General features: G+C 42.6%; 1 protein-coding gene and 1 pseudogene across 1 annotated transcript in view; both read left to right on the top strand.

Moving 5' to 3' along the window:
* LOC146634286 (NLR family CARD domain-containing protein 3-like) overlaps positions 1 to 23,840 on the top strand; it is a 612,463-nt gene that overhangs the window by 12,566 nt on the left and 576,057 nt on the right. The window lies entirely within an intron of this gene.
* Positions 14,897 to 23,679, top strand: LOC146634300 (E3 SUMO-protein ligase KIAA1586-like; annotated as a pseudogene).

Below are 23,840 nucleotides of genomic sequence, written 5' to 3'. Positions count from 1 at the left end.
TTCTTGGCTATGCATAGGGCAGTGAAAACCATATGGGCTATATTCTTTTCTGAAGTGACATTATCTAAGCTGCCCAACAAACACACTAAGGGGGAAGTTGGAATGTTACATTTCAGACACTTTGATAAGTCTTCACATATCTCGCGCCAAAACTTCTGAACTGGTGGACAGAACCAAAGAGCGTGGATATAATTGTCCGGTGAATTGGTTTGGCAGTGTGAGCACTGTAGATTTTGACCAGTTAATTGAGTAATCTGATATTCTTGCAAAAGAGTTTATCAATTCAATCACCCCAGAGATATTGGTTTGTGAATTTTGGAGAAAGAGTAACACATCATCCGCATAAAGGCTGATTTTATGTTCCACGTTCTTGCATTTTATGCCCTTAATTACTGAATTCTGTCTAATTGCTGCTGCTAGTGGTTCAATAAAAATTGCAAACAGTGAAGGGGAGAGTGGGCATCCCTGCCTGGTGCCCCTCAAGAGACAGAAGCTGGAGGATGTCTGGTCATTTGTTCTGACACAAGCTGTTGGGGAATTATATAACCTTGGTGCACTCTAACACTGACCACGCTCTGCACCGAGCACCTCTGTAACCTTCACCACAGCCCTGCAAACTAACCAGTTTAACCTCAACTAATCTGATACTTTCATGAAACTGTTGGAAAACACAGAATTATCAGCAGCACACTCACTGATCCACGATCTGATTTTAGAAACTCTAAAATGAATCATAAAGATGTAAGTTACATATCTGGACATGTTGGAAAACGTTCCTGCTTTAAAAAAGTATCACACACAGTTTGTGTGTTTGCTGATCTTCTCTAGCATATGGAGACTATCTCTCCACACCGTTACATATTCCATATGTACGGGGAACGACCCCTCTTGGTCGTGGCGTGTGGATATTTCTTTAAGACACTCCGGCACGCCCGGCTACACCCCACAGCTTACATATAAAACAGCTGTGCGGACGTGACACGGGTGATCGTTTGATCTCCACTTGTGTTGTGTGTGTGAGTGTGCAGCTCGGCTGCTATGTGTGTTCACACACCAGGGATATGGCTTCAGCGTTCCAAGTGTTCGCTGTTGGCCTGCTTAACATTGTGGGGAATAAACATAATAGACAGGCTACGGTTTGTGCCGGCCTATCGTTAATCCAACCGGTTAGCCTGTCTGGCGTGTCGCCCGCAGCTTGCGGGTTAACGTGACCAGCAGGGCTTGGCTCGTAGCTCGGCTACATTGGGGAGATGTGTCAGAGTTCCAAGCATATTCTTTTACCTGTCAGCACTGTGACGCAGGAGCTTAGAAACAGTGAAGGGGGAATTCAAGTTGTGTCTAGTGCCGGCTACCTGTTGGTGATTGGAGCATGCCGGGTGTGGGAATTAGCCCTTCCTAAGGTCCCATCTAGTAGAGTGGACCTCAAGGTTGTTGCTATCATGCAGCCTCAGCACTTAAGGTACCGCTGCTGCCTGGTTGGCCTGGTTGCAGGCAGTGAGTAAATGAGCCCTGCCTCCCGGCATTTTTGACCCCTTGCCCGCAGTTGGATGCTGCCGTGCATGGCGGGAGTAGTTGCCTTTGGCCCCTCCCCCGTTAGCCCTTCGGGCCTTCCCTGGGCAGGGCGGCATGAACTACAGGGCTGTGTGGGTTACTTATGCTGTGCTGGTGGCCATTTTGTCGCTCCCTCTAGGGGATGGAGCTTGAAACGACAGCTGCAGCCAGGCTGGGCATGGAGAGCCCGCCCAAATCCTGTGCCTCTCAGGCTACATGAGGATGATGGCTGCAGCATTCCCTCCCATGGCCCCGCCTCTGCGAGGCCTGGGCCGGTGAGGTTGATTATCGTGAGGTTGATGTTGACGAAGCTTCCATCCCGTCTGGCTGCCACTGGCGTAGGGTCCAGTCAGGTGAACCCATGTCTGGGTTGCCTGGTTCTGGGGCCCTCCCACGACGTTACCTTCCATAGCCCCGCCTCCTTGAGGCCTGGGCTGGTGGAGGTTTGATTGTCAGGAGGTTGATGTGTAGGAAGCTTGGTGTTCAGTTGAGGCAGGGAGGACTCGGAACCTAGGTTCAGCTGTCCTCCAGCCGCCCTTCTCCCTCCTGACTGAGTTGGGCCTAGCGGCCAGCAATGCTGCAGGCTGTGTCTCCTGGACTATTGCCTGCGCCTAGCCGGTTCTTACGCCAGTCAGACCTCGCTACGTCTGACGGCTCGGCCATCAGTTCTCCAGCCTGCGGCACTGGCTCGCTGTCTGGCACATTGCCCAAATGTGCGGGTCTACAGGGCCGGCAGGGCCCACTCAGTGAGCTGACACACCCTGCAAGTCACATCCCTGGCTGCACTGCAGCACCGGGCTGTCTTCCCCTGGTGTGTTGCCTGCATTTGCCGGCTTATGCGCCAGTTGGACCTCGCTGCGGTGAGTGAGCGTTCTCTGGACAGTCGGTGAGCTGACGCTTCCCGACTGTCCACTGTCTGGCATCAGGCCCACTCTTACTGGCCCCCTGTCTATGGACGGCGCACAGTGGCTGCTATGCCCTGGTGGTGAACCTTGGGTTGCTCCTCACTTGGCCCCTCAGTGGCCTGAGCCACCAGCACCTCGCCTGTCGTGGGTGGTGCAGGTCAGCCGCTCTACTCCTGGGACAGGCCTTGGGCCTCGGCCATCCACTGAGTGGCCGAGCTGCTGCAGCAAGCTCTCTCTCCCTGGCACTGTCACTTCCCAGTGCCAGGCAGGGCTCTGCTGTGACTTGACTTCTCCAGCTGGCGGCTCCACCTTCTTTTCTGGGGTGTCATCCGCATATCACAGCCAGCTGCTGTGCTCGAATGGCTTGTTAGGCTGTGTTGCCCTGGCGTTTTTGCCCGCATTCGCCGGCTTATATGTCAGTCGCACCTCACTGCGGCGAGTGGCATTCTCCAGCCTAGTGTAGCCTGTTCTGTCTGGCATGTTGCCCGCAGTGCACGGTTCACACGGCCAGCAGGACTCCTGTTGTTGCTGGAGTGGGGCGGCTTCTCGGCTCTGACTGCAGCTTACGCCACTGCTACTGCTGCTACTGCTGCTACTGCTGCAGGCTGTAAGTAAGTAAGTAAGTAAAATTTATTTATATAGCACATTTCACAGATAAAAATCACAAAGTGCTTTACAATAAGATCAGACATACAAGTTAAAATTAATTAAAAGCCCGTTTGTATAAAAATGTCTTCAGCTGCTTTTTAAAGGAGTCAGTAGAGTCTAGACAGCGTAAAGACAACGGCAGAGAGTTCCACAGCCTAGGTGCCAGTGCCTGAAAAGCCCGATCCCCACGTGTTTTAAACCTAGTACGTGGGACCACCAGTAGCCTCTGACTTGAAGACCTAAGTGCTCGGGATGAAGCATGAGGTTTCAACAGGTCAGAGATATACTGGGGAGCTTCACCGTGCAGAGCTCTAAAAGTTACAACTAAAATTTTAAAATGAACAGGCAACCAATGAAGGCAACCAATGAAGAGAAGCCAAAACTGGAGTAATGTGTGACCTCTTGTTTGTACCAGTTAAAAATCTTTCCGCTGCATTCTGTACAGACTGAAGGTGATCCAGAGCTGATTTGTTGAGACACGTAAAAAGATCGTTACAATAATCCAAACGAGAAGAGATATAAGCATGAATAATCATCTCAAGTTCTGCCTTTGACACCAGTAGTCTGAGTTTAGAAATGTTTTTTAGATGATAAAAACAGTTCCGGACAAGTTTCCCCTGGCATATTGCCCGCGCTTTGCCAGTTTACGCGCCACCTGGACCTCCCTGTGTCTGATGCTCAGCCAGCGAGTGAGTGTTCTCCAGCCTAGTGTAGCCTGTTCTTTCTGGCATGTTGCCCGCAGTGCACGGTTCACACGGCCAGCAGGGCTCCTGTCATTGCTCGAGTGGGGCGGCTTCTCAGCTCTGACTGCAGCTTAAGCTGCTGCCACTGCTACTGCTACTGCGGCAGCTTCAGGCTGTGTTCTCCTCGCATTTTGCCCACGCTTCGCCGGTTTGCGCCAGCTTGACCTCACTGTGTCTGATGCTCAGCCAGCAAGTGAATGTTCTCCGGCCGGCAGCACCAGGCTCCCTGCAGGCGGTTCACCCATTACATGTTGGCCAGGCCTCGCTGTGTCTGATAAGCCAGCCAGCGGTTGTGTTGTGTTCCAGTCTGCGGCGCCGGCTGTACCCAAGCAGCAGCCGTGGGTGACCTGCGGGTCGCGTCCCTGGTTTGGGGTTCCTCTCCAGCGGCTGCACTGCAGCTGCAGGCTGTGTTCCCTGGCGTGTTGCCCGCATTTGCCGGCTTGCATGCCAGTCGGGCCTCACTGTGTCTCATGCCTCAACCCGGGAGTGATTGTTCCCCAGCCTACGGCGTTGGCTCCCTGTCTGGCGTTACCAGCTTCTTGCAGGCACGCAGCAGGGTCCACTCTCAGCGACTCGGTGAGCTACGCTTCCTCTCCCCTTTCTCTGCTCCCGGGATTCTGGATTTGTACCCTGGGCACTGAAGGCTCCAGCTGGAGATCCTTGGGGAGCGTACGCACAGGCTCGTCCTAGACCGCCCGTGCTTCTGGCATTCTGTCGCTCCAACGGCACGGCGCGGGCTGCAGTTGTTAGACCTTGCTGTGTCTGACATTTCAGGCAGTGAGTGATGTCTGCAATGTTGGATCCCTGTTGGTTCTTGCCTGTGTGTCACGGACTTACATGGCCAGCACGGGGATGCCCAGTAGCTGGGATTTTGTCTGACCTCGAGTGTCTCGTTGCGAGTTCACTCTTGAGGCTCCTATGTCTGCGGACAAGCGTATGGTGACGGTGCTGGGGGTGGACCTTCGGGTCGTCGCCTTGCTCAGCCCTCCACTTACGCAGGCTAGGCTGCCAGCCCCCCGGCTGAGCGGCCAATCACTTGCGGTCCCGCGTCCTGCATGACCCTGGCTCAGCCTTCGCATTGCGAAGCCCTGACCAGGGTGGTGTCTCTATTGGTGCGTTGTCACTGACTCCCGGCACCTTCACTCTCCGCGGTTCGGTTGCACAGTCCCCTCGCGGGGTGTCTTACAGAGTTACCCCGTACATATGGAATATGTAACGGTGTGGAGAGATAGTCTCGATATGCTAGAGAACGTACGGTTATGGTGTAACCTTGGTTCTCTTAGTGAGAGACTATCTTTCATGCCAGAGTGTCTTAAAGAAATATTCACATTCCACGACCAAGAGGGGCCGTTCCCCGTACATATGGAATATGTAACGGTGTGGAGAGATAGTCTCTCACTAAGAGAACCAAGGTTACACCGTAACCGTACGTTTGTTGAGTTTGCTCCTCTTGTCAAACACTAGATCTCCATGCAGCATCTGAAACATGAACTCACTCAGTGTTATGGATGACCATCAAAATTAATTACTCATTTATGTAATGTGCCAGCAGGTTCAACCACCTGTGCAAACACACACACACACACACACACACACACACACACACACACACACACACCCGCACACACACACACACACACACACCAGTGAACCAGTGAATATCTGATAAACAAATGGTTTCTATAAATATTTGACAGGCGTGAAATGCAGAACAACAACATAAAAAAATCATGTTCATGTTACAAAAAAATTGTGTGCAGTTATAACATAGAAAACTATGGTTGACAAAACATAAGTTGATTGCGTGCAACTGATGTACATATTTTTGTAATATTATTCCAACATGTTATTTTTTTCATTGTACTAAAATAAAGTATTACAGAAAGTGATCACTCATTAATATGAAAAATAACCTACACAGCTAACAATCCATATTAAACAGAAATTGTAATACCTTGTATATGAACCCTTTAAGGAAAGAAAGACTGGCTTACCAGAGTCAAACACAATGACATTTACAGAATTCTTTGCGGTGTGAAAACTTGTGAAATACTACAGATTCTAATCAGTCGTTGAGTTTAACAAATTTGTTTTGTTAAAATTATAATATTGGATATTTATGATAAAAAATACAGTATTTGAAAAACATATATAGTTTAGATTCGTCCCTATAATTATTCTTGTACCTCTGCTCCAGAAACAAACTATTTAATGAGAAAAAAATCTTTTGAAGAAAAATCAATCTTTGTTTCTCACCTTTGAAAAAGAATATGATATATGCTCAGCTTCTATTGTCACATGCTTTACCGTAACCAACACCTTGGTTACCACAGATTTTTATCTGTGAAAAGCGCTATATAAATAAATTTTACTTACTTACTTACTTACCTACACTTCGTGTAGTTGACGTGTGATTTAAAAGAATAAAAGATAAAAACTAGAAGAACCAGACTTCATAATTTGGCTGAATGCAGTGAAGGAATGCATTTACATGTCTAGGTAGATGACACACAGTTGGAAGGTTGTCTGTTAAGCTATGAAGTCTTAAAAATAAGATTTAAGATTTTTATTACTATTGTTGTTGGTTACGGTAGTGGTTTATATTGTTATTAATAAGGTGTGCTTCTGTTTCATTGGCAACTTTAAAGTTAATGAATATTTAAGTTCACAGGACTTCCGGGAGTTCCCCTCCTCATCTAAATTAAGCCTCGTGCTTTCTCTCTACTGGTGTAGTCGTGGGCTGGCTTTTCCCGTTGCATGGGCCCACCTCCAGGCAGAGTTGTTTTCTCAAGGCTGTAGCTGACACACCTGTTTCTTGGGCCACAAATAACCTTCCTGTCACAAGGCTGAAGCTTCAATCAGTATTTTGATGAAGTGACTTTCATATATCCTTTATTTATCTAATTAAAAAGTCTCATTGACATTGTTTTTTAAGAGTGCTCTGACAATGAGGGGAGCAGAAATTGCAACAAATGTAACATGAAGGTTCTCAGTCATCCAGCTCATCGTAGTCTATGGAGCTTGGAAAGAAAAGCATCTGGACTTGTTTAAGTTCGTTGAAGATGTTTCACCTCTCATTGGAGAAGCTTCTTCAGTTCTAGTTCAGTTCAAAATTTAAGCCCCATGGGAGTAGTTTCATGTCGGTTACACTTTGACATACGTTTCTGCTCAGCCTCACATTTGCCAAAATCCGCGCTTGGTCTGGACACAAGATGTCGCACAACTTCATCATGCAGCTCTTCAGAGTGGTACGGGGCTGATTTGGCTGTCTCCTCTGCTACAATAAAACTTGCTTTCACAACAGCTTCACTTTGTGACTTTGCCCTTGTGAAAAACGTCTGCTGAAATGTTAGATTGTTCTTTAGCTCTTCCACATTCTGTAGTTTTTGCTCTGCATTTAGGTTTTTCAGCTTATCGTGATGTTTTGTCTCGTAGTGCCATCTTAAATTAAATTCCTTAATTACAGCCACATTAGCTCCACTAATAAGACACACGGGTTTACCATCAATGTCTGTAAACTTATTTTCAGTCTCCCAGCAGTGCTGAAAGGCTCTGTTTTCAGACTCAACTTTTCTCTTTGCCATTGTGAGGGGCTAGTTTTGCAATAACAGAAGTTTGACTTGACTGACGCAGGAATATTCCCAGGCAGCCTAGCGTTTGGCAAGGAGGCTGCAGGGCTGCATTATGGGATCTGTAGTTTGTGTATTATTAGCGCCTCATATCGCCGGGCCATGCATAACAATAATAATACATCTATATAAAATGATCTTGCGAGCTGGATATAAATGTATGCCGAGCTAGATGTGGCCCGTGGGCCTTGAGTTTGACACATGTGCTTTACAGCATACACTATATTGTTAAATTTGTGTTTAGGAGTTTTGTTACTCTACAGTATTACAACTGTGTACATAGCTTTTCCAAACATATCTCACATATTCTTAATATGTGTTCCGTTATCAGATAGACAAAGAGAATCAACATATTCCACTGTCATAGACATAGTCAACTTTCTTGTGAAACCTGTTTTAAAATGAATGCTAAAAAAATACATCTCAAATGCTCCAAAAGAATGGTGTAAACAGCACCATCTTGATATGTGCACTGAATTTAAGTAAACACTTTACTGCTGAAAACACGCGACTAAAACTATACACAATAAATGTGGAGCTGATCAGTAACATTACAGAACATTGGGGGTGTGTGATCCAAACTAATATGCTACCCTAAACTTTTTGAACCGTGTGAATCCAAGTAGAGGGAGTACCTTCTAACTGACCCATAGAAATACATTTTATTTTCAGTCCGAAGTTTGTCTCAACACCAAAAAAGACCTAACTTTTTTAAAATCAGATCTGGGCAGTTGGAGTCAGTTGATGACTTTTAGATTAATCTTTTCTGACTGGATGATTAAAACCTGTCAGCATTGACTTGTCTGTAGCGGATTTTTCCCATATTTCAGTCATTCAGTGATTTAAATAAAATGAACTTGTCCCTGCGGCTGTCTTTATGGATACCTTTTATCTGTCAGCCTCACCCATCAAACTCAGAGGGGGGGGGGTTAACGCTGCCACTACAGATTGTCTAACATCTGATTGGTTACTGTGCAAAGTAAGTCAAGACAGGTCGGTCCTAGATAACCGACTGCTGTGAACTGGTGGTAGTGTAGACTTGGGGCAGCAAGGTATCCAAGAATGCATTTCACAACACAAGAGTCAATTGTGTATGCTCTCAAATTGTGGTCATAAAAATTTTGTACTTGTAAATCAGACTGTATAGTTGTGAATTGTTTTGCAACCTTATAAACCAAAATATTTGAAAATTTTATGTTTGTGCATCTAAAGATGAGAATTTGTGTGTCTGTAAAAAAAGATTTGTGTTTGTAAAACATATTTATACAAACAAATTTACATTTTTTTGTTGAGGTCTCGTTATAGATACAAAGTTAAAATTTGCATGTAACACTGCACTGAAGTTCACTCGCTTCTGTGTGAGTTTCAACTTTGAGTTGTACAAAGTTGTTGTTGCTGGTTTTCTCTGAGACGGAGATGAACAAAATAATGTTTCAGTTCAATCCTGGTTTCAAAGAGCGGTAGAAAAAATGTCTCAGTTGGCTTGAATATCGAATGTTGAATATTCCCCGTGAACTGTTTCCAAACATAATATTGTTCATCTACTAGTTACAAATACATCAAAAACAAGTTTACTAGCATTTCCACGCCACATTTAAAGAGTCTTTTACTAGTTTGATAAGCACTAAATCGTTTAACAACACAAAAGTGAAGTAAACCTGTTCTGACTATTGTCAAATTTGTACATGTTTGATTTGTTTGGTTAGTGCACTGGCCCTTTAAGAGAAAGGCATGGTCCGTGTGCAGACGGGGGAAGTGTAAGAAAGAATCAGACAATCGACTGAATGTGATCTATGCTGTGATATATGCTGTGAAAGGCTGATAAAAAGGCATTCCCTGTGAGTATGCATTATTGTTTGGCACTTTTATGTTGATTAATAGCAGTTAATTAGATGCTGTATTACACGTGCTAATTTATCATTCGTAGACAGTTGTTTGGTGTTAGCATTAGCACTTGGTCACGCAGCTCCTCAAGTAATTATTTAATTTGTCACTCATATACACTGTATTTTGTTGTTACAGTTTCACACCTGCCATATAAAGCAAGGTCTAAACCCACTCTGGCGTCAGTGACTTTTGTGTGGAGGTGTTTAACTCCTGGATAGTAGAAAGTGGTTCTACGAGGCCAGTACAAAACCCCATATTCAGCTGTAGGTATGATTTAAATGTGTTTTATTGGAGCACACACAAGAACCACTGCAGCCAAACACAATTTCAAAGAAATGTACATCTCTTTTTAACTGTTTTGTTTGACCAAAAATCCACTGAAAGTTGTTACTCTTCTGGATTTATAGACATGTGTACCCTCCTTTAAACGCACATACACTGTATCACCCTGCTGCAGCTGCAGGAATGCCGCATTTCCTCCATTATCAGCTGTGTCAGTTGACTGGTGATCATGGATGTGTAAGATCACCTCATTGTTCTTGTATAACAGCAGCCATGTTCTATGTTCACCTCCAGAATGAGAGAAAATGGTAAAGAAGTACACACCTGAAACAGGTGCTTTAAAGACACCTGGAGAAAAAAAAAGTAAACTCCTTTAATTTTTTGTCATTTTCTGAAGAAGCAAGTTTTACACGTATAAATGCAAGAAACACCTCAGTTGAACACTTGTAATATCTTTAAATCTCTTTCATTTTTTCCAAATTATCAAAAAAGTTTCAGTATTACGAATCTGCAAATGTTATTACTGAATGTAAACATGCATCATCACATGACACATTTTTTTGGCTTTATTTACTTCACTAACACAAAACTGTGAAGAAGAATCTTACCTGTAACTGGGCTGTAGGCATTTCCAATATTTACAAATGTGTGATCGTAGATCATAGTTACGTCTGTGTTAAAGGGCCCAAATGGTGAATCCACTCCAATTCCAACACTGAATATGACCGTGTTTCTGTCTAAGAAAAAAAAAACATGTTTATTTCAGATATGTGTTAAAGTATGATTCTTCACATCATTTTATTTCTCCAGATGTTGAAAATCACAAAAAAAAAACAAAAAACGTCTGCTTCAGCTTTATTCTTTACCTTTTTGTTCCAGCTGAAGGATGCGACTTTCGTAGTTTTCCAGCCTGCTTCCAATGTTCAACATCTTGATTTCCAAAGAATTTAATTTTTCTGTCATGTGTAGAATATTTAGCTGATTTAGAGTTTAGAAATGTGTTATTGTAGAATATAGAACTATTGTAGAGACACTGTGTGTAGAGTAATAAAGGCCTCTTTGTGTTCTGAACTTAGGAGTGGATTGTAGGAGGCTTCTCCCCCACTGAGTGGAAATTCCCCAGAGGAAGCTTTAGGGTGGGGGTCGCAACAATTATGATACCTGTAAATGTGGGAGAGGGGTTTTATGACCTCTAGGGAGTCATCTACACCACAGTGTTTTAGTTGTCACGCACACACATCCACACGCACACTCACTCGCGAGCACTCACACAGACACAGAGTTTCCAGCACACCGTAGGGGGTTTTATGATGGGGTTGTTTCTATAAAGCTGGGTGTAACTAACAAAGGGTGAAGATTTTTGTAGAGGGACCCACCGGCCTCGTCTTCCCTTCTAGAAGTGCATGCTTAAATGAAGATGAATAAAGATGAATAAAGTTTTGTGAAAATGACTACTGAGTCCAGTGCCATCTCTGGATGCTCGAGGAATAAAAAGAACCGGGGTAAAACTGATTTCGCGACACATGGCATTGGTTTCGATAGTACCCTGGGCCACAGCCAGGCCACAAAACAACAAAATCAAAAATGAACTGCTGAGATTCATCTTCGAAATTTCACCACTTGACAGACTTCTGACAAATGATCTGCTTTGGTTGCTTTCATGTCATCTACTCATCCGCTATTAAATATTAACATGTACACGTATACTTTTTTTTTTTTTTTTTACACATTTTCTACGTATTTGTTATCTAACTATGTCAACCAAGATCAATGAAAGAAATCAATAAAGAAAGAGCAACACAGCAGTCCTCAACCTTTTTTTGTGTCACGGACCAGTTTAATGACAGACAATATTTTCACAGACCGGCCTTTAAGGTTTCAGGGATAAAGAGTACAACAAAATAAAATGATACGACCAAGACAAAAACTGTGGTATTAATAAAAACGAATTCACTGTGTAATTGTGTAAATTTATTAGAAAGTGTCCTCCTGAAATGCACCAACAACAATGAGAGTAACATCCTCCTCTGTGCCCCTTAATGCTCTCTGGTTGCTATGGTAATGCGTAAATATTTCTTTTAAAATAAGACACACAACTGCAAAACAAATATAGAGTACATGAAATTGCAAAATTCACCATGACGCTAAATCAGTGACAGCCCTGTGCTTGTTTCTCTGGAATGAGACAGTCCCACCTGGGAGTAATGAGGGACAATGGCGCCCGAAACACTGTTCAGAGTCAGATAATAAAAAAACGGAAATAATGTAAAGTTATTTATTTTTTCTAAAAGAACATTTATTGATATCACAGAGGAAAAGACCCAGGGAAACCGAATTAAAAATAAAAACCCTGAAAACCATATATTTCACACCTGTACCAAATGACTCACAGACTGGTACCGGTCCATGGCCCGGGGGTTGGGGACCACTAGAGTAACACATTTACTAATAACAGCATTAACTATTATAAATGTAGCATGACCATTACGGTTACTGTTATAATACATAGGCTTTCTTTCTCTGATATTAATTTCTGTGGATTTGCACTAATACTAATATATGGCATCATTGTAGATTTTCTGTCTTTGGCAAGAGTCAATACTAAATGAAAAAAATAAATTTTGTGTTAAAAAAATTGTCACAGTGTAATTGGTGTCATGGCAATGAACTCTATGTTGTGTCAACACACCAAATATTATAGCTAAAATAAACAATGTAAAAAATATAAATGGTGCATTAGATATAGTTTTTCATCAGACTTGGGGGTTCTTGCAAAGTTCAATCTTTTAGTGAATGATTCTATGTATCCTCAGCTTAATTTCAAATATATCTCTGCTACTCTGTAACCTACACTGTTCTTTACTTTAAATTCAACACAGTACACCAGTAGTCTCATGCAACCTTTAGATGACACAGTTACGTGCCTTAGTTTGTTTTGCAGCACGTTTCATAATATGAAAAAATATGCCACATGTACAGACCCAATATCTGACTTAAAAACTTGTAAGCTTTAAATTTCAAGTTAATCAAATGCCACTGAGCAGTTCTTATTTTTAAATATAACCCCTCTTCTTCCTTTCCTGTCCTTTTTTTATTCTTTTTTTTATTCCTTCTTTTTTTTATCTTTCTCCATCTCTCAGTGAAGTTCTTTTTTTTTAATCTTCCTGTGAAGCAAAGCAGCTGAAACTTTAGCTAGCAACAGGCTGCACACAAAATGTTTGTGTGTTTGCTGTTGTTTTTAGAGTTCTTTGAAACATTGCATTTGAAATTACCTGCCACTTAACAAAAAGTTACTCCCTTTATGCTTACACCGCTTCAGTATTTCTAGCTAGATGCAAAAGCACCGGGACTGCAACGTCATAGGATTGTGTTACTGTTCTGGCTCAAATCAGTTTGATGTGACGTGAAATAACTGCCCTCAAATATGTTAAACCAAAAGTTACAAGTCTGTTTTGAAAATATAAGTACAGACATTAAACATGTAGTAGTGGGACTCGCAGACTCTATGTGGACTCCTAGGTTGACGATTTCATGAAGAGCGACAGAATCAGCACTTCTAATGAGAGTCCTAGAAAATGCTTTGTCTTTGACATTGTATCAGATGACACACAGCCTGCCCTCCTTCTTCCCCATATTGGCCAAAAATCATCAGACACTCTGAACACTGAAGACAAATCATATGTAGTGTGTATGTGTATGTGCACGTTGTCTTGCACTGAGTTCATAGTTAAAACATTGTTGCGCTGAGACACAACAGTCTGTTTCTACTGATCTGTGTGTTTCAGATGCATTTTAGTTCCAGGCTGAACTCGGGTCTCAAAAATGAGGAAAAAAAAGGGGCAAAATTCTTCTTTGTAAACTTGATTCTGTGTTACTCACTCCCCTCATCTCTGATTATTAATAATTCACATGGCTGCATTTATGCTATTCATGATCAACTGTTAATTATTATTATCCCTGTCACTTTATGAAACTACAGTATGTGCAGAAGAGCAGGTTTTTGAACAATTTCAGCATAACACCATATAATTAGAAAAAAGAAAAAATGAAAGCATATGGATTTCTGTGGACAAGACTCAAGTCACTTATTGCATAAATATGATTTGGATTGCCATGTTGTCAAGAGTGAATAATATGTCTATGCAAAACTAAATTATGTGCTACAACAACTGGGTAAAACTTGGCACCCTACAGACATATAAATTATCTTTTTTCTTCAGAAATTCAGTTTCTATCTGTGTCACTCTTTCATCATGATCAGTGACCATGAACTTTAAGTTATATCAACAAACTGTTTTCCTTACCAAAGAGCAAGCACAGTATTTTAGCAGCCAAAACAAACACTTAAAATGTAAACTATCTACTAGACATGATTCCAGTGGGTTATACTGGTGGTGAAACAGCTTGAACAGAGACCATTTTTCTTCTACTTAGAGAAAAATGTTCTGTTTGTTGTTTAGTTGTTATAATACAGTACAAGTAATTCTTTACAGTTTTACCTACTTAATACCCTTTGTCATCTGGTATAATGTGTTATGAAAAATACCGGTGGACTCAGGGAGCAGAACTCACGGAGGCATAGAGTTGTGGTGAAACAATTTATTTACAGTGAAGGAGATGAATTTTCAAGGACAGTGTATATACAATAAAATGTGAATGGGGACGTGGAGCCGGGACGTGCAGGTGAGGAGACACTGGTAGCGCACTCGATCTAAGGGAAGAGGAGCAGGAGAATTAGGAGGGTCTTACCCGAAACCGAGAAAAGCATAAAAGAGACTTTACCGAGAGTTGGAGAGCTTACTTGGTACTGTTTGCCAAAAACCTCTGTAAGGGAAACAAACCAAACGAGGTGACCCGGAGAAACCGAGAGATGAGAACCCTGGGGAGGAAACAAAACTCCGTACAGGCTCCAGTAGGCAGGCTGGCAGATTATCAGGCACTCCAGAAAAGTCAATACTCCGACATTAGTCCTCTGTCAGACAGCTCCTGAAGAACGCTTCAGAAGAAAGCAGGTTGACAGGTTCATTGAATAACTGCCCCACCTTCCTATGCCAAAAAAGGAGACACAAAACACAAACAAAATCACCAGGCAACCATAACCCGGCTCCTAACATAATGTGCTTTTTTAGATTAACTATTGATAATGTAGTGAAATTATTATTTTTTAAACAGGATGCCAATACAAAAGTGTCTAAAGTAGTGCTGTCAGCGTTAATCTCGTTAAAATGACGTTAACACCATAACTGCATTAATGCGGCAAATCTCCGTTAATGAGTTACCGAAGAGTCCTCCAAATGCGGCCTTCATTTCCCGAGATTTGAAGGCTCGGTCCGGTGTAGCCTTCGTGGTCCAACCTATCCCAAGATTCTTTGCCCGGTGGTGGGTGTGGATATTTTTTTCGGAAAAAAAAGGTGGGTGGCTGAAGCGGGGCGGCCGAAGAGTAAACTTATAAAAGTAAGTACTAAATATGATGTCACTTATTTATGTGCAAATGTTTAATAACGAAGAATATTACAAAATTATTGTTGGCCACATGTCGGCAAAATTATGTGACATTAGTAATGTTTGTACTTTCAGCCTCAATTTGGTTTTAAAGCCTTTGAAATATACACCGTTCAATAGTTGGCATTCATCTTACAAGCAGGATTCACTGCACTGTTAATGTTAGCTATGTTACCCACATAGCAAAATTGGTATGGCCCGGATCTGGGCCACCAAAGGGCCATCATTCTTTGCGGTATGTGGGCCATGTGTAAGTTGTGTGCAGCCACGGGCCAGTTGCAGACACACTGCTGGTCCTGTGCTGGCCCAGAACAGTTTCAGCTCTGGCCCCAGATGTCAGCCTAATGTGTACCTTAATTCAGCCATGTAATAACAACATGTGCATAATAGTGCAAAAGTAACATGACAAAACTCTGTTCAGACAGTGATTCTTATATAACATTTTTCAACTCTCCCAGATTACTCAAAGTGCTCTATACAACATGCCACATTCACTCAACCACACGCTTTCTCTTAACTGAGTGCTTCCTAACTACATTCATAACACATTCACACTCACGACATGTAGGAGCCAGGGATCAAACCACTAACCTTCCGATCAGTAGTTGACCAGCTCTACCACCTGAGCTACAGCCACCCACTGGCAACGATGAGTAAACCCTTACTAGGTTTTGGATAAAGTGTAAACTCACAAACCTCTCAAACCTGCATTTGAAACGTTGGCTACCATAGCAGTATAGTATTGCAACATGGCATTTGGAATTTCTAACTAAAATAGGAAAATAGGAACATAAATAGTGCATCATTGCCAGACCTAGCCCACATCTGGTTGACATACACCCTGCCATAACACCGGTCAGTCAGAAGTGCCAGCTTGATGCCGGATCCCGGCCAGAGCTGTTTTCTATGAGCCTGGCCCACATAAACCAAACCATAATCGGGCCAGATATGGCATGCCATCGCATAAACAGTGGTGTCAAATCAAATCAAATCAAATCAAATCACTTTTATTGTCACATCACATGTGCAGGCACACTGGCACAGCACATGCGAGTGAAATTCTTGTGTGCGAGCCCCACAAGCAACAGAGATGTGCAAACACAACAACACAAACGAGCAAAATACAAGAATGGCCAACCTGAAACTAATAAATATATGTACAATATATAATAGTGTATGCATTTCTGGATGTGTATACTAAATATTTTCCTACGTGTGTGTGTGTGTGTGGTGTGTGTGTGTGTGTGTATGCACATTTTTACAAATTAAATAGTTTAAAAAAAAATTTAAAAAAAAAATTAATAATAATAATAATAATAATAATAATAATAATAATAATAAAATATATAAAATATACAGAGTTGAATATGTGCAAAACAAGTGGCATTTATATACAGTGTGGAGTGCATAATGTTAAAGTTCCAGTAGTGAAGCTGAGGTGTCTATGACGTGTTCAGCAGTCTGATGGCCTGATGGAAAAAGCTGTCTCTCAGTCTGCTGGTACGGGACCGGATGCTGCAGAACCTCCTTCCTGATGGAAGCAGTCTGAACAGTTTATGGCTGGGGTGACTGGAGTCCTTGATGATCCTCCCTGCTTTCCTCAGGCACCGCTTCCTGTAGATGTCTTGGAGGGAGGGAAGCTCACCTCCAATTATCCGTTCAGAGCATTACCAGACCTGGCGCACATCTGGTTGACATACACTCTGCCATGACACCAGTCAGTCAGAAGTGCCAGCTTGATGCCAGATCCGGGCCAGACCTGTTTTCTATGAGACTGGGCCACATAAACCAAACCACAATCGAGCCAGATGTGGCATGCCATCACATAGACAGTGCCATCTATGCCAGGCCTGGCCCATATCTGGATGACATACAGGGAGTGCAGAATTATTAGGCAAATGAGTATTTTGTCCACATCATCCTCTTCATGCATGTTGTCTTACTCCAAGCTGTATAGGCTCGAAAGCCTACTACCAATTAAGCATATTAGGTGATGTGCATCTCTGTAATGAGAAGGGGTGTGGTCTAATGACATCAACACCCTATATCAGGTGTGCATAATTATTAGGCAACGTCCTTTCCTTTGGCAAAATGGGTCAAAAGAAGGACTTGACAGGCTCAGAAAAGTCAAAAATAGTGAGATATCTTGCAGAGGGATGCAGCAGTCTCAAAATTGCAAAGCTTCTGAAGCGTGATCATCGAACAATCAAGCGTTTCATTCAAAATAGTCAACAGGGTCGCAAGAAGCGTGTGGAAAAACCAAGGCGCAAAATAACTGCCCATGAACTGAGAAAAGTCAAGCGTGCAGCTGCCAAGATGCCACTTGCCACCAGTTTGGCCATATTTCAGAGCTGCAACATCACTGGAGTGCCCAAAAGCACAAGGTGTGCAATACTCAGAGACATGGCCAAGGTAAGAAAGGCTGAAAGACGACCACCACTGAACAAGACACACAAGCTGAAACGTCAAGACTGGGCCAAGAAATATCTCAAGACTGATTTTTCTAAGGTTTTATGGACTGATGAAATGAGAGTGAGTCTTGATGGGCCAGACGGATGGGCCCGTGGCTGGATTGGTAAAGGGCAGAGAGCTCCAGTCTGACTCAGACGCCAGCAAGGTGGAGGTGGAGTACTGGTTTGGGCTGGTATCATCAAAGATGAGCTTGTGGGGCCTTTTCGGGTTGAGGATGGAGTCAAGCTCAACTCCCAGTCCTACTGCCAGTTTCTGGAAGACACCTTCTTCAAGCAGTGGTACAGGAAGAAGTCTGCATCCTTCAAGAAAAACATGATTTTCATGCAGGACAATGCTCCATCACACGCGTCCAAGTACTCCACAGCGTGGCTGGCAAGAAAGGGTATAAAAGAAGAAAAACTAATGACATGGCCTCCTTGTTCACCTGATCTGAACCCCATTGAGAACCTGTGGTCCATCATCAAATGTGAGATTTACAAGGAGGGAAAACAGTACACCTCTCTGAACAGTGTCTGGGGGGCTGTGGTTGCTGCTGCACGCAATGTTGATGGTGAACAGATCAAAACACTGACAGAATCCATGGATGGCAGGCTTTTGAGTGCCCTTGCAAAGAAAGGTGGCTATATTGGTCGCTGATTTGTTTTTGTTTTGTTTTTGAATGTCAGAAATGTATATTTGTGAATGTGGAGATGTTATATTGGTTTCACTGGTAAAAATAAATAATTGAAATGGGTATATATTTGTTTTTTGTTAAGTTTAATAATTATGCACAGTAATAGTCACCTGCACACACAGATATCCCCCTAAAATAGCTAAAACTAAAAACAAACTAAAAACTACTTCCAGAAACATTGAGCTTTGATATTAATGAGTTTTTTGGGTTCATTGAGAACATGGTTGTTGTTCAATAATAAAATTATTCCTCAAAAATACAACTTGCCTAATAATTCTGCACTCCCTGTACATCTTATCATGCCAGAAGTCAGCCAGCAGTGCCGGCTTGATACCAGATCCAGGCCAGACCAGCTTGCTATGTGGGTATATTGCTGCCTCTGTTCGGTGGTGTCGAGCCAAACGGACTTTAACGTGTGTTTGAACGAGCTGACGGTTCACTCGTTGAGCTGAAAGAAAGATGCTTTAATCACAGGAGTCACACGTGTCCACTGTACCATCTGGGAACTCTTCTTGTTTAGCACTCGTAATAAAACAAACCCTAAATCCTCCTTCTTTTGTGCTGTTTTGTAGCAGTGTATACACCTGAGACTGTCACCTGTCTGTCTGTCTGTCCTGCACTCTCTCTCTGTTTCTTTCTCTCTGATTGTGGAATAAAAGTATGAACATGTATTAATAAGTGACACTTGTGTTTGAATCCTGCAGCTTATCACACATTTGATTTCCATGTGTGACAACTGCAAGTGTCCAGAGTGAGGACAGACTGAGGGACCCACTGCTGCACATCATCAGTGAGGCTTTGCACCCCTGATGATCCACCAGGACAAACTCAGCAGTGTGTGAGGAAGAGGAGGAGGAAGAGCCAGCAGCAGCTGACAGATGGAGAGAATAGACAGACTGTTCCCTGTTTGTGAAGGACTGCTGGAAAAGTTTAAAATAACTAATTATCTGTCCTGAATCAGTCTTATTAGGTAATGTTAAAATAATGTTCTCATTCCAGTGTTTTCAGTGTGGGAGAAAGTACTCAGGGCCTTCAAGTTACACACTATGAAAGGCAGCAACAAGTTTAATATTCAGAAACCTAAAGTATGTATCAGCAGCAGAATGGAGCTAAAAATAAATGTTTGTTTCAGTTCTATGAAGCTTTGAGTATTTTGGATTAGTAGTACTGCTGTGTTTGTTGCATCATATTGCTGTAATTGTTTATATGCTTTATATATTCTGAGGTAAGTTGATCTATAGTGTTACATCATAATAAAGCATATGGATTTCTGTGGACAAGAATCAAGTCACTTATTGCATAAATATGATTTGGATTGCCATGTTGTCAAGAGTGAATAATATGTCTATGCAAAACTAAATTATGTGCTACAACAACTGGGTAAAACTTGGCACCCTACAGACATATATATTATCTCTCTTCTGCAGAAATTCAGTTTCTATCTGTGTCAGTCTTTCATCATGATCAGTGACCATGAACTTTAAGTTATATCAACAAACTGTTTTCCTTACCAAAGAGCAAGCACAGTATTTTAGCAGCCAAAACAAACACTTAAAATGTAAACTATCTACTAGACATGATTCCAGTGGGTTATACTGGTGGTGAAACAGCTTGAACAGAGACCATTTTTCTTCTACTTAGAGAAAAATGTTCTGTTTGTTGTTTAGTTGTTATAATACAGTACAAGTAATTCTTTACAGAATATTAACTAACTAACTAATAGCTAACTTTATTAACTAATCGTGACACTAAATTGGGATACAGCCTAAGTCTCCCTAGCCCTTGTCCTATGTGCAGTGTGTCAAGTCTTGCTTTCCCTTGCTTTGTTAGGTCTGACTTGTCCCAACTCTGTTCCTACCTGTTCCCCATCCTCTCATTGTCCTGCTTGTGTATTTAAGCCCTGTGTTTTTGTCTGTCCATTATTGCGCTGTACCCTCATCGTACTGTGTTTACTCCGTTTGTGGTCCTGGCTTAGTTCTAGTTCTCAGTTCCTGGTTTGCTTTCCCAGTTTGTGTTGTTTTATTTTAAAGTTTCCAGTTTAGTCTGTAGTTTCCATGTTCAAGGTTTTGGTTTGTTTTTGTGAGTTTACGTTATATGGAAAGTCTTCCCAGCAATAAAAGCTGCCGCTCATTCCATGTATGAGTCCTGCATTTTGGTCCTGTTGACCTTGACAAAGTGGCTTAAACAAACAAACAAACAAACAAACAAACAAAAACACATTCTTCTGAAAATGGTCAGGTAAAAAGATTGGACTGAAAATGAGTTTAAAAATAGCCAAACATCTGGATTTTTTAAACTATTGTTTGAGACCACTATAAAAAATACAAGACAGGAAGCAAAATAAAGAAACAAAGAAATGAGGGATGTCTCAAGACTTTACAGTACAGCAAATCCAATAATTGGTAATAGTATTTCTGAGATCTCTTTATCATGCTGTCAGACTAGGAAACCTGAAAATAAATTATAACAAACACAAACAAAAACAGAAACAGATGAAACACACAGAGAGAGTGTGACTTATTCCCTAAAGATACCAGCTCATATCTTTACACAGCACATGTGCTTTGATCCCAACATCAAGCACAGCTGCTGCTCTGTCTTTTTTCACCCACACTGTGACAAAGACAGTGATTATCATACTTACTGAGTCTCCTCACAATCTTCATTTACACAAATACCTTTTACCAGTGCTTTAAGTGGGCCGGTACGCGCCGGTACTCAGTACCGCCACTTCTAAATATAGCTCTTGAGAGTACCGCCACCTCTCCATGCGCCCAGAACGTGCTTTTAGCGTACCGGTACTCTCATTTGCACATCTGTTATAATCGTTTGGCTGCGCTGCCGCTTTTCAGAGCGCCCTTCACAAGCACGCTTCCTAATTCGTCCCACCGAGAGCAGAGACTACATTACCCATACACCAATGTGTTTTACAAGTGAAAAGCGCATGCGTCGCTTTTGCCGTTGTCATGTCAACAACTCAACGTGGTCCGGAGAGGATGTGTAAAACGCGCAAACAGCTGCTCGGTTAAAATACAAAAACAATGAACACTTAATATGCTCTCCTGGCTTCAGACTCTGAGTAGTAAAAGAACAAGGTCAGAATCAGAGGACTCGCTGGCTGACACCCCACCAAGCCAGAATGATATCGCTGCAGGTCAGACGCAAGCTAATGAAAGCTGCACCAGTGCCTCAGCCGCGGACGACGGCACTTTTGGCGACGACGAGGACGAGAATGACACCATTTCTACCGATGACAACAGCCGCGTTAGCGAGCATGAGTGGCCAGAATGTTGGTCCCAAGCACAAGTCCGGTATTTCTCCACAAATTACAAGTGGCTGATCAGCAGAAATCAAAAGTTGGGTTGTAGTGTGTGTAGTCAAGTTTGTGCTCGCGTGGACATGCAGCAAGGGCAGAGAGTGTCGCAGGAGTGGAGTGGGTGCTTAATCTCGTCTTTTGGAAGGGACAAGGCTGCACAACAAAACTCACTATGAAAGAAAATAAAAGAGCACAGAGACTCAATTTATCACAAGAAAGCAGTTGAAATAAAAGAGAAGGCAACACAAAATACAATGCAAAAACACATTGAAGATATGAGAAAGGCTGACTACGCTTCAACTTCAATGTGTTTAGAGCAGCTTATAAGATTGGCAAGCATGGGCGTCCCTTTACAGACATGCCAATAGATGTCCAGTTGCAAGTCTTAAATGGTGTCAAGATGGGCAGAGTTCTGCACTCTAATAACTCATGTGCAAATATACTGGATCACATTGCAGCTGAAATGAAAAAGAAGGTAGTCAATGACATAGTGATGAATGAAAGAAAATTGTGTGTGCTCATTGATGAATCCACTACAATAAGTGGAAAGTCTGTGCTTGTCGTGTGCCTGCGGTCAGCTATTTCCACTGAAAATCCAGACACAATATTTTTTGAACTGATTGAGCTGCAGGGGACCACAGCAAAGGACATCACTGAAGCACTGTTAGGATGTCTTCATAATAATGGCTTTGACCCTCACTACCTACAGGAACATTTGTTGGCATTTGCTTGTGATGGAGCCTCAGTGATGCTTGGGAGGAAAGCAGGAGTTGCTGCACAGCTTTGTTCCAAATTCCCTTACCTGTTTGTCTGGCATTGTTCCAATCACAGACTGGAACTGGCAGTTTGTGATGTTTTGAAGGAGGTAGGAGGAATCAACCACTTTAAAATATTCTTAGATCAGCTTTACTCCCTCTACCATGCATCACCAAAAAACCAAAGGGAGTTAACCGAGAGTGCTCACAATGTTGGACAACGTCTCCTTGTGATAGGCCATGTTTTATCAGTGCGTTGGGTTGCTTCAAGTGAGAGAACAGTGAAAGCAGTATGGGAGAACTACCAAGCTCTGCAGGTACACTTTACAAGTGCTGCTGCTGATACCAGCAGGGACTCAAGAGAGAGAGCAAAATACAAAGGACTCAATGATGTTCTCACTACTGTTTCTTTTGTGGTCTTGGCATCATGTACAGTATGACGCTCTCACAGAACTCAGTGACCTCTCAAGAATGCTCCAGAGACGGGACATGACTTTGGATCAAGCCGACAGGCAGCTGGACCGACAAATCCGGGTGTTTGAGTCAATGGTATCCACACCTGGTCCCTACACACAAACTGCCATTGAAGCTGAAAAGGAGAAAATCTTCAGAAATGTATGCCTGCATGAAAATCAGAGGGTTATAAAAATCAACCATGGCCAATTTTTCCGTAGGCTGGCTGAAAATGTTAAGTGCAGGATGACTCCAACAACTTCCTCCCATGTCAGTAAAACCTCATCTGAAAAGACAGATAGTCACCTCCTCTCAGACATCAAGGTCCTCCAGTCTGACTCCTGGCCTGCATCTCTAGATATTCAATATGGGGATGCAGCGGTCAGACGTTTATGTCAGAGATTCAGAGTTGGGGAGAGGGAAAGTGTCCTAGGATTTAGGGAGTATAAAGACCTTAAAGCTTCCAAGACACCAGCAGCCCTGAAGCCGCTTCTTACAGCTGTCCACACCATTGCAGTATCAACAAGTGAATGCGAGCGAGCTTTCAGCTCAATGAATGATACTTTGACAGATAAAAGAAACTCTCTTGACATCAAAAGGCTTTCAAATATGATTTTCCTGAAATGCAACGGACCACCCTTGGATCAGTTTAACGCACAAACATATGTGCAGACATGGCTGGCACTAGGGAGGAGAAGTGCAGCATCCACAAACTACGAAGCCCAAAGTGAAAGGAAAGTGGAGCCCAAAACATGCTGGAGCCTTTTCTAGGTAAAATGATTTGTACAGTATTTCTCATTTTTCATTTGGTGTACTGTGATTGTATTTTGCTGAATCTGCTTTTGTATATTTTTCAGGGGTAAAGAAATGAACCATCTTCAAGACTCAAGATTATGTTCTACTGTTCTATGGTTATTATGTTTGGGTTGCTTCAAGTGAGAGAACAGTGAAAGTAGTATGGGAGAACTACCAAGCTCTGCAGGTACACTTTACAAGTGCTGCTGCTGATACCAGCAGTGACTCA

Source organism: Diplotaxodon limnothrissa, linkage group LG3, assembly GCF_057381915.1.
Source record: "Diplotaxodon limnothrissa isolate DT_005_m linkage group LG3, D_limnothrissa_male_GT1.1, whole genome shotgun sequence".
Taxonomy (NCBI): Eukaryota; Metazoa; Chordata; class Actinopteri; order Cichliformes; family Cichlidae; genus Diplotaxodon; species Diplotaxodon limnothrissa.
Note: the sequence above shows the minus strand (reverse complement) of the source record. Positions and strands in the feature narration are given on the sequence as shown.